This window comes from Lolium rigidum, chromosome 7 (genome assembly GCF_022539505.1).
Source record: "Lolium rigidum isolate FL_2022 chromosome 7, APGP_CSIRO_Lrig_0.1, whole genome shotgun sequence".
NCBI classification, from domain to species: domain Eukaryota; kingdom Viridiplantae; phylum Streptophyta; class Magnoliopsida; order Poales; family Poaceae; genus Lolium; species Lolium rigidum.
The window spans coordinates 354,157,945-354,172,930 of record NC_061514.1 but is presented as its reverse complement, the minus strand read 5'-3'; the positions used below and the strand labels follow the sequence as shown (position 1 = coordinate 354,172,930).

At 53.0% G+C, this 14,986-nt stretch overlaps 2 long non-coding RNA genes and 1 pseudogene across 2 annotated transcripts; all 3 read right to left on the bottom strand.

Annotated features, from left to right (window-relative positions):
* Window positions 1–3,109: 3,109 nt before the first annotated feature.
* Window positions 3,110–10,744, bottom strand: LOC124678487 (annotated as a pseudogene).
* Window positions 6,897–7,590, bottom strand: LOC124678488. The gene is made up of 2 exons (XR_006994506.1): window positions 7,483–7,590; window positions 6,897–7,249 (listed from the first exon to the last, which is right to left on the bottom strand). It is a non-coding gene; the product is annotated as an uncharacterized LOC124678488 (long non-coding RNA).
* Window positions 10,745–12,174: 1,430 nt separating the features above from the next.
* LOC124677627 lies at window positions 12,175–13,717 on the bottom strand. The gene is made up of 3 exons (XR_006994152.1): window positions 13,522–13,717; window positions 13,048–13,115; window positions 12,175–12,422 (listed from the first exon to the last, which is right to left on the bottom strand). It is a non-coding gene; the product is annotated as an uncharacterized LOC124677627 (long non-coding RNA).
* Between the last annotated feature and the right edge of the window lie 1,269 nt (window positions 13,718–14,986).

The following is a 14,986-nucleotide window of genomic DNA, read 5'->3' as shown; positions in this document are numbered from 1 at the left end:
ATGTACGGTTAAAAAGAAAATTCGGGAGCCTATGCTCAGATGCAAGCATATGTTCATATGCTCCGGGGCTACTCTTATCAGAAGTATTGTGCATACTTCTGATAAGACGATGTGGTGAAGGAAAGTATAGAGTCGATCAAAATAACAAAAGTTGAGCCTCCAACCAAGTGCAAACACTCGGCTATAGCTCGGGGGCTACTCCCATCGGGAGCGCTGGTCGCGCACCCGATGAAATATGAAGAAGAAAAAAGAAGACAATATAGAATTGCAGACGAGGAATTTTCATAGTACATCTTCGAGTTATAACTCGTCATGTACTTCCCATCGGGAGATCAAGATATTATTTCACGAGTCAACTCGAATAAATACACAATTCCAGCAGCCGACAAAGACACTCGACAATATATTCTCAGAGTGCATCCGACGCGGCAAAAAACTCCGAATGCCGTAATTCGAAAGAGATTACGAAGGTACAACCCCAGGATCTGTCTTGTGTGGTGTAGTATCGCACCCGAATGCGCTCTCCCACTTTATCCGTATCAGCAGATACGAAGAAAAATCCTAACGGAAGCATTAAGTACTCGATAAAACATAGTTGGAATTCGGTTCACGATAAGTTCTTAAACGGCACGTGTCAAATTATGCCAGTATCCCGAGTTCGAGTCCAGGGACTCGAGGTTGAAGTCGGTTTATGCGGGTTTGCCACAAGAGCAGTTAACTGGTACCTGATCCGTCAGATGAACCAGCCCCATTTACCATTATCCCTGTACAAAATAGACATTGAGCAAAATGTTCATTATGATTCGAAGGTTTTATAAATATGTGACTCAGTTTTATGATGGAGATTTTACTCGACTATGCGATTCAAGCAAAATCTCGGGGGCTACTGACATAGATATGCCGAATAAAGCATCCAGGTTATCTGGCGAAGACGTGAGGCCCACGACCCGGAGCTTTGAAGGCCCAGAAGCCCATAGAATTTCGAATAAGGGATATGGAGTTGTATTAGGAATTATGTAACGATATGGGAAACGCCCAATACGCCTTCTTGCAGTTTGTAACTTATACGTCACGAAATCCCTCGGCTATGAAGTATGGACTGGTAATGTGCACCGGTTGTGCAACAAGGATAAGAATCTCTTATGGGTGAAGTAACCACCTATGCATAGTGTGTTAAATTGTGGCTTGTCACTCCCTGTTCTGGGAAGGAACCGCAAACGCGGAAGGAAAGGAACTCCATGAAGTTCTAGACACCGTGTGAAGGCTAACGAACATAGCTTTTTAGAATAAAATAAACCTTTTGAAGAAATGATAACGAAAACCTGCATTGGCCTAATACTTTCTAGTCCATGCTATAGTTGGTGCATGAAACACATATTCCTAAATATTGAACTTGTTGAGTATGCGCGTACTCACCCGTTCCCTCTTGAACCCCCTACTCAGATTGGGAGTCACAGAAGGAGAATCCACTGTGGAACTCAAACCAATAATCCTACACTTACGGACGTTCTGGCCTTACGGAAAGTACACGGACAAATGGGTAGCCTGTTGATTGGTTCAGTTTTGATTTCGCCCTGAAAAATCGGACCACGTTCTCATCCTTTCCTCTGCGTGCTGAGTCCGTAAGATTTTTCTGTAAGTGTTATCCGTAGGTGTAGCATTACTCGAACTCAAACATGGAGGAGTCAACTACTATAAGAGGCATAACTCAATTAGTGAAGTCAGTGGAGTCAACTTCTACATCAGCCATGGTGGAAACTTAGACTAGGAGTAGGAGGGAACCAATTTCCTAATCCTATAACCTAAATAACTAGGATTCAATGATAGTTTCATTAGCAAGCCAAGTAATTTTAGAGGTAGAGATAGTGATAAGTATAGTCTACGAGTTGTTCTTATGCTTTATTTGCAGTTTTTGCCTCATTGTAATTAGGAGACTGTGTTGATCTTTCATAAAGAATCGAAGTTGTAATTCTATAGGCATACCTTGGAACCGCAATGCTTATATTGTACCACTCCGAGGGATGTAAAACTAGTGAAACGGCGTTTCATTCGTGTTACGTCAGCGATTTATGTACTACACCATGCAATGTTATGCCGGGTCACCACATAGTTGTAGTCCAGTTTTATCTAGTCAGGGCATCGACATCATCCATGTCGGTTGCAATATATCCCTGTTACTTATCAAATGCTAGGAATATAACTATTTGGTGCTATTTGTGTGGCGGAAAACCATATCCCATTGATGCACCTTCAGGCATTGGTGTTAGGGATAAGAAAATATTTGCGACGTTTCTTTGGCAGCAAATACTATCCCCGTGGGTCCGCCGTTAAGGATTGACATGGAGAATACAAATATTCGGCGCCCTTTAGCAGGAAATACTATCCCCACTGGTCCACTGGCAAGGATTGAAACGACGAAAAACATATGCATTTTCAGAGGCAACAAGCGGAATCAAAACACAATCAGATATCACTCTGTTTCATAATGTAAACCATTTCGCCCAAAACGGCTTACATTATGAAACGGAGGAAACGGAGGGAATAGTAAAGTAGAACTCTACATAGGACATTACGAAGATATTGTCTAGGCGTAGTTTTAGAGTTGCGGACATGAAAATTACTAAACATGTGGACCATCTAGAACGGACGCTATCTTATAACTGACAGCCAGAATTGTCATCGTATTAGGCGCATTCAAGCTGACATTCAGGTGTCCTGAAGCTTGTTCCCTCGATCAAATTTGTTATTCCTACGCATGGATCATGCCTGAAATAATATATCAGATGCGTTGCTGTTCACATTCTTCTCCACATGGATATCTGCATGATGGAAAACACGGTAGCCAAGTTAAGAAATATACCTACATACTCATAGCCAAGTTGTCATGTTTCTATAAGGGAATCATTCCGTGAATTACTGTAACATTAGTTCTTGCAGAACTGAAGTCGGCTAGCTCTAAATGAAGGATCTAGGAAATACTCTGAATAAAAGACGTATATTTACTAATTACATAAGATTCGACGGATGATGTCTAAAACAATGTACACTAGTATGAAAGAATTGGACACTAGTGTATGCGAAATACTATGAAACAATGCAGTACTATCAGTTATGACGATTTCCGGCGTGTCAAGATCTGATGGAGAGTCCGGTCCGGCACGGGGATGAACTTGACGGCCCAGCCGATGGGCCACGACACGGCGGCGATGGCGAGGCAGACGCCCCACTGCCCCAATCCCAGCCTCTTGGTGCCGGCGAACCTCGTGAGCACCTCCACCATGACCACCTGCAGGACGAGCGTGACGGCGATGATGACTAGGAACATCCTGTTCTTGAGCACCCCGGCGAAGACGTTCTTCTTCTCGATCTCCCGCGCGTTGAACTCGTTGAACACCTGGCAGAGGACGAAGGCGTTGAAGATCATGGTGCCGTTGGCCTTGTCGTCGGTGCCGAAGACGTCCCGGCCTCGGTACTGGAGCGCCAGCAACACGGCTATCTGGAACGCCCCCTGCGCCATGAGGTTGCGCCACATTGCGTTGCTGATGAGCGGCGCAGTGCGGCCAATGGGTGGACGGTCCATGAGCGTCTTGGTTGGCGTGTCTGTGGCCAGCGCTAGCGCGCCCATCGTGTCCATGATCAGGTTCACCCACAGGAGCTGCACAGTGGTCAGTGGCATCTTGCCCGTGGTGATCGCCGACACGAAGTTGATGACCAGAGCGGCGACGTTGACGGTGAGCTGGAACTGGATGAACTTCTGGATGTTGTTGTAGACGCATCGTCCCCACCGTGTGGCCGTCACCACCGTGTCGAAGTTGTCGTTGAGGATGATGATGTCGGAGCTCTCCTTGGCCACTTCGGTGCCCTGGACGCCCATGGACAACCCGACATCGGCCTCCTTGAGTGCCGGCGCGTCGTTGGTGCCGTCGCCAGTCACGGCAACCACATGGCCCTTCTGCTTCAGCCGCTGCACCAGCACCAGCTTGTCCAGCGGCAGGGACCGAGCCATGACGCGGATGTTGTCAGCGACCTCAAGCTGCTGCTCCGGCGACATGGTGCGGAACTCGTGCCCCTCGATGACGATGCCGTTGGGGTCGTTGCTGGATATGATGCCGCACTCCTTTGCGATCGCGCGCGCTGTGAGGATGTTGTCTCCGGTGACCATCTTGACGGCGACGCCGGCCTTCGTGCAAGCTGCAATGGCCGCTTTGACCTCTGGCCGACATGGGTCTTTCAAGCCGACGAAGCCCAGCAATGTCAGCCCCTCGTCGTCAATCTTTGTTTGCTCGCTGTTGACTTGCTTGTTGTCAGAACCAGAGCGAGTAAGGGAGAGAGAGTTTGTGCAACACTTGCCTGTATTGATCATACACACGATTTACAGTAATGTACAACACATGAACACACACGTTTACTAACACCCCGCCGCAGTCGAGTCGTCGTCGCTTGGGAGGACAAGGAGACTGGACCTGAAAGCTTGAAACGCAGAGGTTGGCAAACCCTTGGTCATGATGTCTGCTAGTTGTTGAGTAGTTGGCACATGTACAACACGAAGCTCGCCGAGGGCCACTTTCTCGCGGACGAAGTGGATATCTAGCTCGATGTGTTTGGTCCTTCGATGATGTACAGGATTGGTGGACATATACACTGCCGAGATATTATCACAGAAAACAACCGTGGCCTTCGAGAGAGGACAGCCGAGCTCACCAAGTAACTGTCGTAGCCAGACACAATCAGCAACGGCATTAGCCACCGCCCGATATTCAGCCTCCGCGCTTGATCGCGAAACTGTAGCCTGGCGTTTGGACGACCAGCTGACAAGGGCACCGCCGAGATACACGCAGTAGCCGGAGGTTGATCGACGTGTGTCCGGGCAACCGGCCCAATCGGCGTCGGAGTATGCTACTATCTCAGTGCTTGGTGTAGAAGGAAGTAGAAGACCAGAGCTGGAGGTGCCACGAACATACCGGAGTATCCGCTTGAGCAGAGCCAGATGACAATCGCGAGGATCGTGCATATGTAGGCATGCTTGCTGAACGGCATACGCTAAATCAGGCCTGGTCATGGTGAGATATTGCAGCCCGCCGGCAAGGCTCCGGTACTCTGAAGGATCAGCAACTGGATGGCCAGCATCAGCAGCAATTTTGGGAGCTGTATCGACCGGAGTGGCAGATGGGTGACACTTGGACATGCCTGCACGTTGCAGGAGCTCCTCAGCATACTGGGCTTGGTTGAGGAAGAAGCCAGCAGTAGTGCGCCGAACTTGGATGCCAAGGAAATAGTGCAGAGCGCCCATGTCTGTCATCGCAAACTCCTGCTGTAGCTGGCCGACGATGGTGGTGATGAGTGCCATAGAAGAAGCAGCCAGGACTATGTCGTCGACGTACAACAGGAGGTACGCCGTGTCGCTGCCCCGCCGTAAGATGAACAACGAGGCGTCGGAGCGAGACGCAGTGAAGCCGATGGTGGACGCGAAGCCGGCGAAGCGCTGGAACCAAGCTCTGGGGGCCTGCTTGAGGCCGTAGAGCGACTTGGAGAGGCGGCAGACGTGGTCGCGGTTGTTGGTGTCGACGAAACCGGCAGGTTGATAGCAGTGAACCTGCTCGTCCAGGACGCCGTGCAGAAACGCGTTTTTCACGTCGAGCTGGTGTACAGGCCAGCCGCGCGAGCACGCCAGAGTGAGCACGGTCCTGATCGTCGCCGGCTTGACCACCGGTGAAAAAGTTTCACCAAAGTCGATGCCGGGGCGTTGAGCAAACCCGCGGACGACCCAGCGAGCTTTGTATCGCGCCAGAGAGCCATCTGCATTGTATTTGTGCCTGAAAACCCACTTGCCAGTGACCACGTTAGTGCGAGGGGGGCGAGGAACCAATGTCCAAGTGGAGTTGGCCATCAGAGCATCGAACTCGGCTTGCATCGCCGCACGCCAATTTGGGTCACGAAGAGCATCGCGAACCGAGGAAGGAAGTGGCGAGATGGTGGTGGTGGTCAGGTTAGCATAGCGTGGATTGGGCATGATGATGCCGTGGCGCGAGCGCGTGGTCATCGGATGGCGAGGAGGAGCTGGCGGCGGCGAGGGACTGTGCGGTGCTGGAGAGGGAGTACCCGTGGATGGGCCGGCAGAGCTAGAACGAGGTCCAGGTGAGACTGGACCAGGTGTGGCGGGCCCGGGCGAGCCAGGTGGCGAGCATGCGGGCGGCGCGGAGGGTGGAGGCCATGCACCGTGATCGACGTGATCCGGAGGCGTTGGATCAGCGATGGTTTCGGGCGTCGTGGAGATAGAATCGCCGATCGTTTTGAACGGAAAGGAGGATTCCACGAACGTGACGTGCCGAGAAAAAAGGATGCGCCGGGAAACGGGATCGTAGCAACGATATCCCTTGCGATCGTCAGGGTAGCCGAGAAAGACGCAGGCGACCGATCTAGGAGCCAATTTGTGCGGGGTTGTGGCGAGGATATTGGGATAGCACAAGCAACCAAAGACTCGAAGGTGGCGAAACTCGGGAACGTGCCCATGCAGCAGCTCAAACGGCGTGGTGAGGAGGTTGGGTTTGCAGGGGCGACGATTGATCAGATATGTTGATGTTGCAAGGGCTTCGGCCCACCAGCGCGGAGGCATGGAGGCGTGAAGTAGCATGGTGCGGACACCATCGTTGAGAGAACGGAGAATGCGCTCGGCCTTCCCGTTTTGCTGGGAGGTGTACGGACATGTGAGGCGAAGAGTAGTGCCATGGGACTCGAAAAGAGAGCGATTGGCAAGGTTATCGAACTCGCGACCATTGTCGGTTTGGAAGGCAAGAATGGTGCGAGAGAATTGTGTTTTGGCGTACGCGTAGAAGAGGGAGAGAAGGCGGTGTACATCGGATTTGCGTCGGATCGGAAAAGTCCAAACAAAGTGCGAGTAGTCATCAAGCATCACTAAGTAATATTGATAGCCAGATACACTGAGTACAGGGCTGGTCCATAAATCACAATGAACAAGTTGGAAAGGAAATTGTGTTTGAGAAGAAGAAGAACTAAAGGGGAGCCTAGTATGCTTGCCCAGACGACACGCAGCGCAGTGGGTCGTGGAGCTTTTATTGAAATTGAAGTCGTAGTAGGAGGAAGCCTTGGCGAAGACGGCGGCGCCCGGATGGCCGAGGCGCTGATGCCACAGATCTGCGGTGACGGTGGTGAGGCAGTGGCGAGGCGGGACGAATGGGTACAAGTCACCGGTGGAGTCACATCGGAGAAGAACCGTCTTGGTGGCCAGATCCTTAATGGAGAAACCGAACGGGTCAAATTCAACAGAGACAGAATTATCGCGAGTAAAAGCACGAACAGATACTAGGTTCTTGATAAGAGAAGGAGAGATCAGAATTTCAAGAAGGGAAAGAGGACGGGAGGGGGTGGGGAGATGGGCAGAACCGACGCCGGTAATGGACATGTGGGAGCCATTGCCGACGACGATGGTGGAAGAGGAAGGAGGTGTTGGGGAGGGAGTTATACCAGAGCCAGAACCCATATGGGCGGAGGCGCCGCTGTCGAAGATCCATTCGCCGCCCGGTGTGGAGGGAGGCTGCAGCGACATCTGGTTGAGGGCGGCGATGAGGGCCGTCTGATCCCACTGCGGCGATGGCGTGGGGTTGGACGACGCCTGGGCCTGGTATGCGCGAGGAGCGGGCGGAGCCGGTGGGCGGGGGCCTAGAATGCCCTGGAACGTACCGGCGACCGACTGAGGAGGAGCCGCGGGTGGGCGATAGCCAGAGGTTGAGCCGCCAGAGAATCCGCCGGTAGGTTGGGACCCGCCGGTGGGATTGCCGCCGCTAGTGGACGGGTTCTTCTTCCGCTTCTTCTGTTTGCCGCTGGACCCGGAGGTGCCGGCGGCCGCGCCGAGCATGCTCATGTTGAAGGAGGGAGCTGGGGTAGGTGCTGGCGCGGGCGCGCGGGCGGCGTAGAAAGCCTGAGCCTGGGCCATGAGCGCGTTGTTGGCGGTGACCCGCGCGAGGCGGGCGAGGCGTTGCTCCTCCAGAAGAAGGAATGAGCGCAGCTTGATGAAGGTGGGGAGGCGGCCGCGCGTCATGTGCGGGACGGCATGTTGGAGACGCTCGTCGAGGCCGCTGAGCACCTTCCGGACGAGCTCACGATCCCTGATGCGAGAGCCCAGGTCGCGCAGGTTGTCCGCCATCTGCTTGAGCGTGGAGGTGTACTCGACGACGGTGAGATCGCCTTGGGTGAAGCTGTGAAACTCGTCGAGGAGGTACGTGGCGCGGGTGTCGCGGTTGCTGCGGAAGAGGGAGCGGAGGGATCGCCAGAGGGTGTACGCCGTGTCCTTGCGATCGTCGACGATTGCCAGCGTCGAGGGAGTGACGGTGGCGTTGTACCAGGAGACGATGGCGAAGTCGTTCAACACCCAGTCGGAGGAGGCCTGCGCCGGGGAGCCGTCCACGTGATCCGTGACGCCGAACTTGGCGAGGGCGGTGAGGAACTGGCGGCGCCAGAGCCCGTAGTTTTCCTTCTCGTAGTCGAGCGTGACCAGGACGTGGTCGCGAATACGGAGGCCCTGCAGCTGGGTAGTGGGAAGGGGCTGTGTTGCGATCGGGAGGCCAAAGTCCTCATCGGAAGAGGAGTCGCCGGCCGATGAGACGGAGGAGGAGGAGCTCATGGTTGGAGAGAAGATCGGGGGCAGCGGAAAAAATGGATCTAAAGGACTGATACCATGTCAGAACCAGAGCGAGTAAGGGAGAGAGAGTTTGTGCAACACTTGCCTGTATTGATCATCGGTGGTTACACATATATAGATGTACAGAGCGCTAACTAACTCACGCCAGAACAGCCTTAAGACTAGGTCCTAGCACTAGCCCACGATACACACGATTTACAGTAATGTACAACACATGAACACACACGTTTACTAACACTTGTAGGCGAATGCAATACACCGGAGGCTGCCGACCGCCATGTCGTTGATGACCTTCTCGAGGTTCTTCCTCTGCTCCATGCCGAGCTCGCGCGCCGCTCCGTCCGTGTCCACGTACATTGAGCAGTTCTCCAGGACCATCTCGGCGGCGCCTTTCCAGTGCGCGATCACCGAACCGGTGGCGTTGTCTCTAATCATCACGCCACTGCGCTTCTTGTCAGAATTGAACGCCTCAACATGCACCACCTTGCAGCTCCTCTTCAATGCGTCGGCATTCATGCCGAGGTCCGCCACAGCCCAGGACAGCAGCGCCTTCTCCGTAGGGCTGCCCGATATTTCCGGCGGCGACACGTTGTCTGGTTTGTACACGCTTCCGGTGGTGTTGATCCCAGCTCCCTGGCAGAGCAGGCTCATAACGCTCCCTGCGATCGCCGTGGTGGCTCTAGGCTGCTCCGTGCCGACCCAAAACTCGGTCACCTTCATCTGGTTCAGAGTGAGCGTTCCAGTCTTGTCAGTGCAGATGGCCGTGACGGAACCCATCGTCTCGCACGCTGACAGGCGGCGCACCAGCGCGTTCTCCTTCACCATCCTCTTCATGGAAAATGCGAGCGTGAGCGTGACCGCAAGCGGGAGGCCTTCTGGGATGGCGACAACGATGATGGTTACGGCCTGCTGGAATATAGCCACGAGAGCGCTGAAGACGGCGTCGAAGGTGACATGACCCTTGTCGAAGAGCGGCTTCCCCTGGTCGTCCTTTGTGCTGCCTGTGAAGTGGCGCGCGGTGAGCACGGTGAAGACGAGCACCGCAACAGCGACACCGATCTTGCCGATGCTCGAGGTGAGGCCCTCGAGGCGCTCCTGGAGCGGCGTCGGCTCGGTGGTCTCCTTGGTGATGCTGCTCATCATCTCGCCCCACAAGGTGTCGATGCCGACGGCGGTAACGAGCATCCGGCCGTAGCCGTCGATGATCTTAACACCGGCGGTGAGGAAGGGGCTCTTCTCGGCGTCGATCTCAATCGGATGGGGCTCGCCGGTCATGCTGGACTCGTCCACCTGCAGGCCATGCCCTTCAAGGAATACCCCGTCCGCCGGCACGGAATCGCCAATCTTGAGTATGACAACATCCCCGACGACGATTTCGAATATGGAGACCTCCTGCCTCCGGGCGGCGCGGACGACGGTGACGGCGATGTTGTCGGACTCGCTGGCCAGCTTCTCGAACCGCTTGGCCTGGCTGTGGTTGCTGACGGCGGAGACCGCGGCGACGAGGAACACCGCGAGGAAGATGCTGACGCCGTCGTACCAGCCGTCCTTGAGGCCGTGCTCCTTAATGCCGAAGCCGAGGGAGACGACGGCGCAGACGAGGAGCACGATGAGGAAGACGTCGCTGAGCGCGTCCCAGACGTGGCTGAAGAAGCTCTTGGGCCTGGGCTTCGGGTACGTGTTCCCGCCGAACGCCTCCCTGCGGCGGCGCACGTCGCCGTCGTCCCCGCGGATGCCGCGGTCCGCGTCCGACGCCAGCGCGGCGGCAATGCCGGCGCTCCCGCCGAGGCGGCGGAAGCAGTGGTCGCGCTTCTCCTTGACCAGGGCCTTGAAGGAGTCGTCGTCGGCGGCGACAGAGAATCCCGCGCCGCACGTGCCGGCGTCAGCATCGGAGTCACCGTCGTGGTGGATCTTGATGGCGACGTAGGAGGTGCTCCGTGGGAGGACGCCGGCGGAGAGAATGCCGAGTCGAGCAAGCCTGTGGCACGTCCGGATGACGTTGAGAGCCTTGCGCCATTGCCTCGCCGGCTGCCACGACGGCGACACGGAGCGGCGCCCCGCGGCGATCAGGATGTCGGCGCACTCCATGAGTTCTGCAGCAATGCAATTCAAGGCAAGACGCGAGAAGGATGGATCGATCAACGTACGCGGTTGCGAGGTGATGAGTCAAGAAATGGAGACCGGATTGTGATCCTAGGCTGGGAGCAGATGAGGCCGTGGACTAGGTCGATCAGGAATTTGTGGATATGCGGCAGCAGCTCCGGTTCAAATCGGGTGGGCTATTTTCAGCTGGGGGTCGAGCTCGCACCTCGCACGTCTTCCTGGCCCAGTAGAAAATCGCACGCGAACGGTCCAGCCAGCGAAGCAGGCTTGGCGACGGCACGGTGACGCGACCTGCTCGAAAAAGGACAACGACCGTGTGGCGGTGTCATCGCTTGGCATTCGTCGGAGGGGATTTTGCGGGAGGGACACTTGGGCAGGGTCGCGCGTCGGGGTCGGGGATTCGGCGTCCCTCCTGATTCCCTCTTGTCGACTCCACCCCACCTGGGTCGCAACTCGCAACTCGCACGGCGCAGCGGGAGGGCCCACCAGGATTCGGTTGCCTGCCTGCACGTGTTTTTCCTATTTCCCGTCGCGCGCACACGTTCGTTCGCTGACACGCCACGATTAATTAGGACCCACATACTTTGATTGCCTCCATGCCAACTTTAATTGTCATCAATTCACTACGGATTCTCGCAACTATTTCCTTGTCCATTTCGAGCCGTCGCCAACTTTAATCCGTGTTTTTCGGGAAACCAAGGGCTAGCAATCCTATTTCCTTTTAATTTCCTCTTCTCTCTCGCGGAGCGAAATAACCAAATCGTTTCGTTCCATCTTCTGTCCAATCTTCTTTTTTCCTCGCGCGAAAGTTTCAATCCGAAAAAAACTAAATAGCCTACGGAATAGTATATGCTGACGCTCAATGATTAAAGGTTCAAATTCATTACTCATTCTCATCTCGGCAACTGAAACAATTTGATCAAACACCTGCTACTTTCTTTCCTTTTTTCTTTCTCTTCACCGGCTGCGCCTCTCTTTACCAACCGATTCAACCTCACTGCCTGACTCCCTGCAAAACTCTTCTTATATTTCGAACCAATCTATCTACCTAGAGGCCAGTGTTAATTTTTTTTTCCTTCTTATGTCCCTCCAACAAGCTTCTTTTTTTCCTCTCCAAAAGAAATCAAATACGTACTACATAAATCACACGCGAGCTGATCGATCGATTAACTTGACGTCATTATCGACACGTCTAATACTAACGATGCCACATCATCTGTTGCACACAAATTCATCTCGCTAGCTATATTACATACGCCAAAGTTCGCCGAGAGCACAGGCACAAATGAATCAACATCTGCTGCCCCAGAGGCAAGGGACGCTTCTGCAAGCTATCATAATCTGAGCTAAAAAGGTGCACAGGTCAAGGCAATAATAATAAATAATGGACCAAAGCTTCCTACATTCACGCTGGCTTCCAGGTACAGCACCTAGATTCATGTCCAGCTCAAGCTATTTACCACACGAAAACCATTTAAAAATATATGCACACCATACATAGCAAATTGGCCTAACACTGGTCAAAATAATAAATTTTCAATTTTTCCCACAAGCTTAAGAACTAAAGGGGAAGACCGGCAAATCACCTCAGGTTTCTCCGCCACCAAGGTACACACCGCCACCGCCAGCCAAGCAGCAGCCACACTGCATAGTCTTGTCCAACCTCAAATAGCACAACAAGTTCGCATATTACAGATAATAATGGAAGGATGAATAACTAAGCTACTATACATAATAAAAAGTTCACTATCACAAGACATACACTGATCACTATCAATCATAAAAATGCAACAATACTACCTACAATGGATTTGACAGCGCCTACAACATTAATATTCAGAACGCACCTACATGGATGGCAAACTGGAAAAGCATTGCCGATCAAAGCTTACCATCATGACGACAAACCTGCCAAGTACTATTCAATGAATTCATAAAGTTGATCACTACTACTATCCAAAGTCAAAAAAGACACCACTATCTACTGGACGGTAATGAGATTTTGAGTCTTTATAACAAACACATACTAGTGATTTCTAAAAATTCCGGCATGAACTTGCCCCTTTTTTGGACATTCAAACCTGCACAGCAAATATATACTACTTCAAATCAGACAATACTAGAGCATAACACCACGCACAGACGTCAACAAGACTTCCCACATCACCCAAATCAACAACACCAAAAAATGTTGATGCAAACCAGCAACGCAATCCATCACTTGACATTACACACAACACATGAATGAATGCATGTGTTATTGAATAGCCAGCTCATGATGGTGGCACCTTCTTTCCTTCCAACAGAGCGATTCATCAGCCTGTGCAGGTTTCAGCTCGCTGTCCTCCTTGATATCCTTGACATCCTTGACAAGGAAAAAAAAATGTTAGCTCAGAAAGCAAATTTTGCAAAAGTAAATTCCAAATGAGACCCACATGACACGGCAGCATCTACAGGCTACCTAGATGTTTCAACATGTTAAACTACCTATGTGGAGCAACGAATTCATGTAAACAGAGCTCTATCCAATGCCAATTTGGCAGAAGAGAGAAAAAAACCTCTACTACAATGCATAAATTGACAGTACTATGTTAGAGCACACTTATGCACCAGCCAGGCTACATGTAAATAAAGGTCAAATGAGTGCAAACAGAGCAGAAAAATGCACAGTTAACATATGATCTTGCATGCTTCAGCCAAGAATATGAATACTAATTATTCTCCATTACCAAGTGAGTGCCTTTAAAAAAAAAAAATTGGACCTTTGGGTGGCGATGTCGACAAGCTTTTGAATGGAGACATCGAGGTCGCCCCGGTGGGCCTTGAGGGCGAGCAGTCCACCCCCTGCACGCCTTGGGATCCAGCATGTGGAGGTCCCGCACAGCCGCTGCTCCATGTACCGCTCCAGCATCACATCGGGCTACCAGGTTGACGATAGAACTGTAGGCTGCTCATCCATCGCCTGCACAACAACAAACCAGGCATCAGTAGGTAGTAGGCCTAGTTGATCAAGATTGGGCATCCAATGAATATCCATGAGTTCAAACTTTAGCATCCAGTCAACATATTTCACAAACACAACAGGCTTACATGCAAAAAGAAATAAATCCAAAGCTACAAATAATCCTAAGCATTACAATCCGGTGCCAGATAAAACCAACAAAGTTCCATGTTCTAATCAGCGACTATCCAATGTAATATAATTCTACAAGTTGATTACGTGTCAGGCCAATCAGCAGATTAACAATCTCAAACGTTCAAGAGTTACAGTACATCTCAAGTATCGAACATACAGCACTAGGTCGAAGACACAGCAAATCAGCAGGAGCAGAACATGAATAGCAAAATTAAAAGCACCAAAACATCTGCTGGATTCCCTCTACATCTTCAGCAGCAAAATACTAATCTACTTGTCTTGTAGATGTTTAAGAGAGAGGGGATTATGGTGCTCGCCTAGAGGTGGCCGGGAGGAGCAACAACGAGTCGATGTGGTGGCCGGCACTGCAGCTCGTGGAAGACGCCGACTTTTCCACCGTGTGGACGCCGGCGGCAGCAGGTCGTGCAGACGGCGGAGCAGAAGCTCCACGGCGAGGGCAACCGTCGGCCTCGTGAGTCGATGTTGTTGCAGTACCCGGCGCCGGCGGCCTCGTGGGCGACCTGGAGGCAGCGAGCGGGAAGGCAGGGTGGCTGGCGAGGGCAACCACCGGCGGGTCAACCTGGTGCTGCAGGGTAGGGGGCGGAGGTGTGAAGGGAAGGTGGAGAGAACGAGCTGGGGGCGGGGGAGAAGATGCAGCGCCGGCGGAGGTGACTTGCCGGCGAGGAAGACGACGACCGGCAGAGGGGGTCGCGCGAGAGAGGGAGGCCGCAGTGGGAGTGATCTTCGGAGCAGTGGAGGAGGGGACGGTTTCTGGGGAGAGTGGGGTGGGGTGAGCGGCGCCGGAGGAGCTGGGGTTGCCGGCGCCGGAGGGGGTGGGTGGCCGGTATCTTGACTGGCTAGGGTTTGGGCTGGGGCTTAGATTTAGCGGTTCCACGCCATGGAGCCGGTAGAGGAGGAGGAGGGGTACTGGGGCGGCTGTCTGCGGCTCGGCGGGCCGCCGGAATCGGCCGGGATCTGCCGGCCGGCGACGGAGGGGATGAAGTGGAGTGAAAGTGAGACGGGAGGGGATGTGGTGGGGTTTGGGTCTGATCTGTTGTCGCGGATGCGCGTGACGTACGGGTTCCAAATTT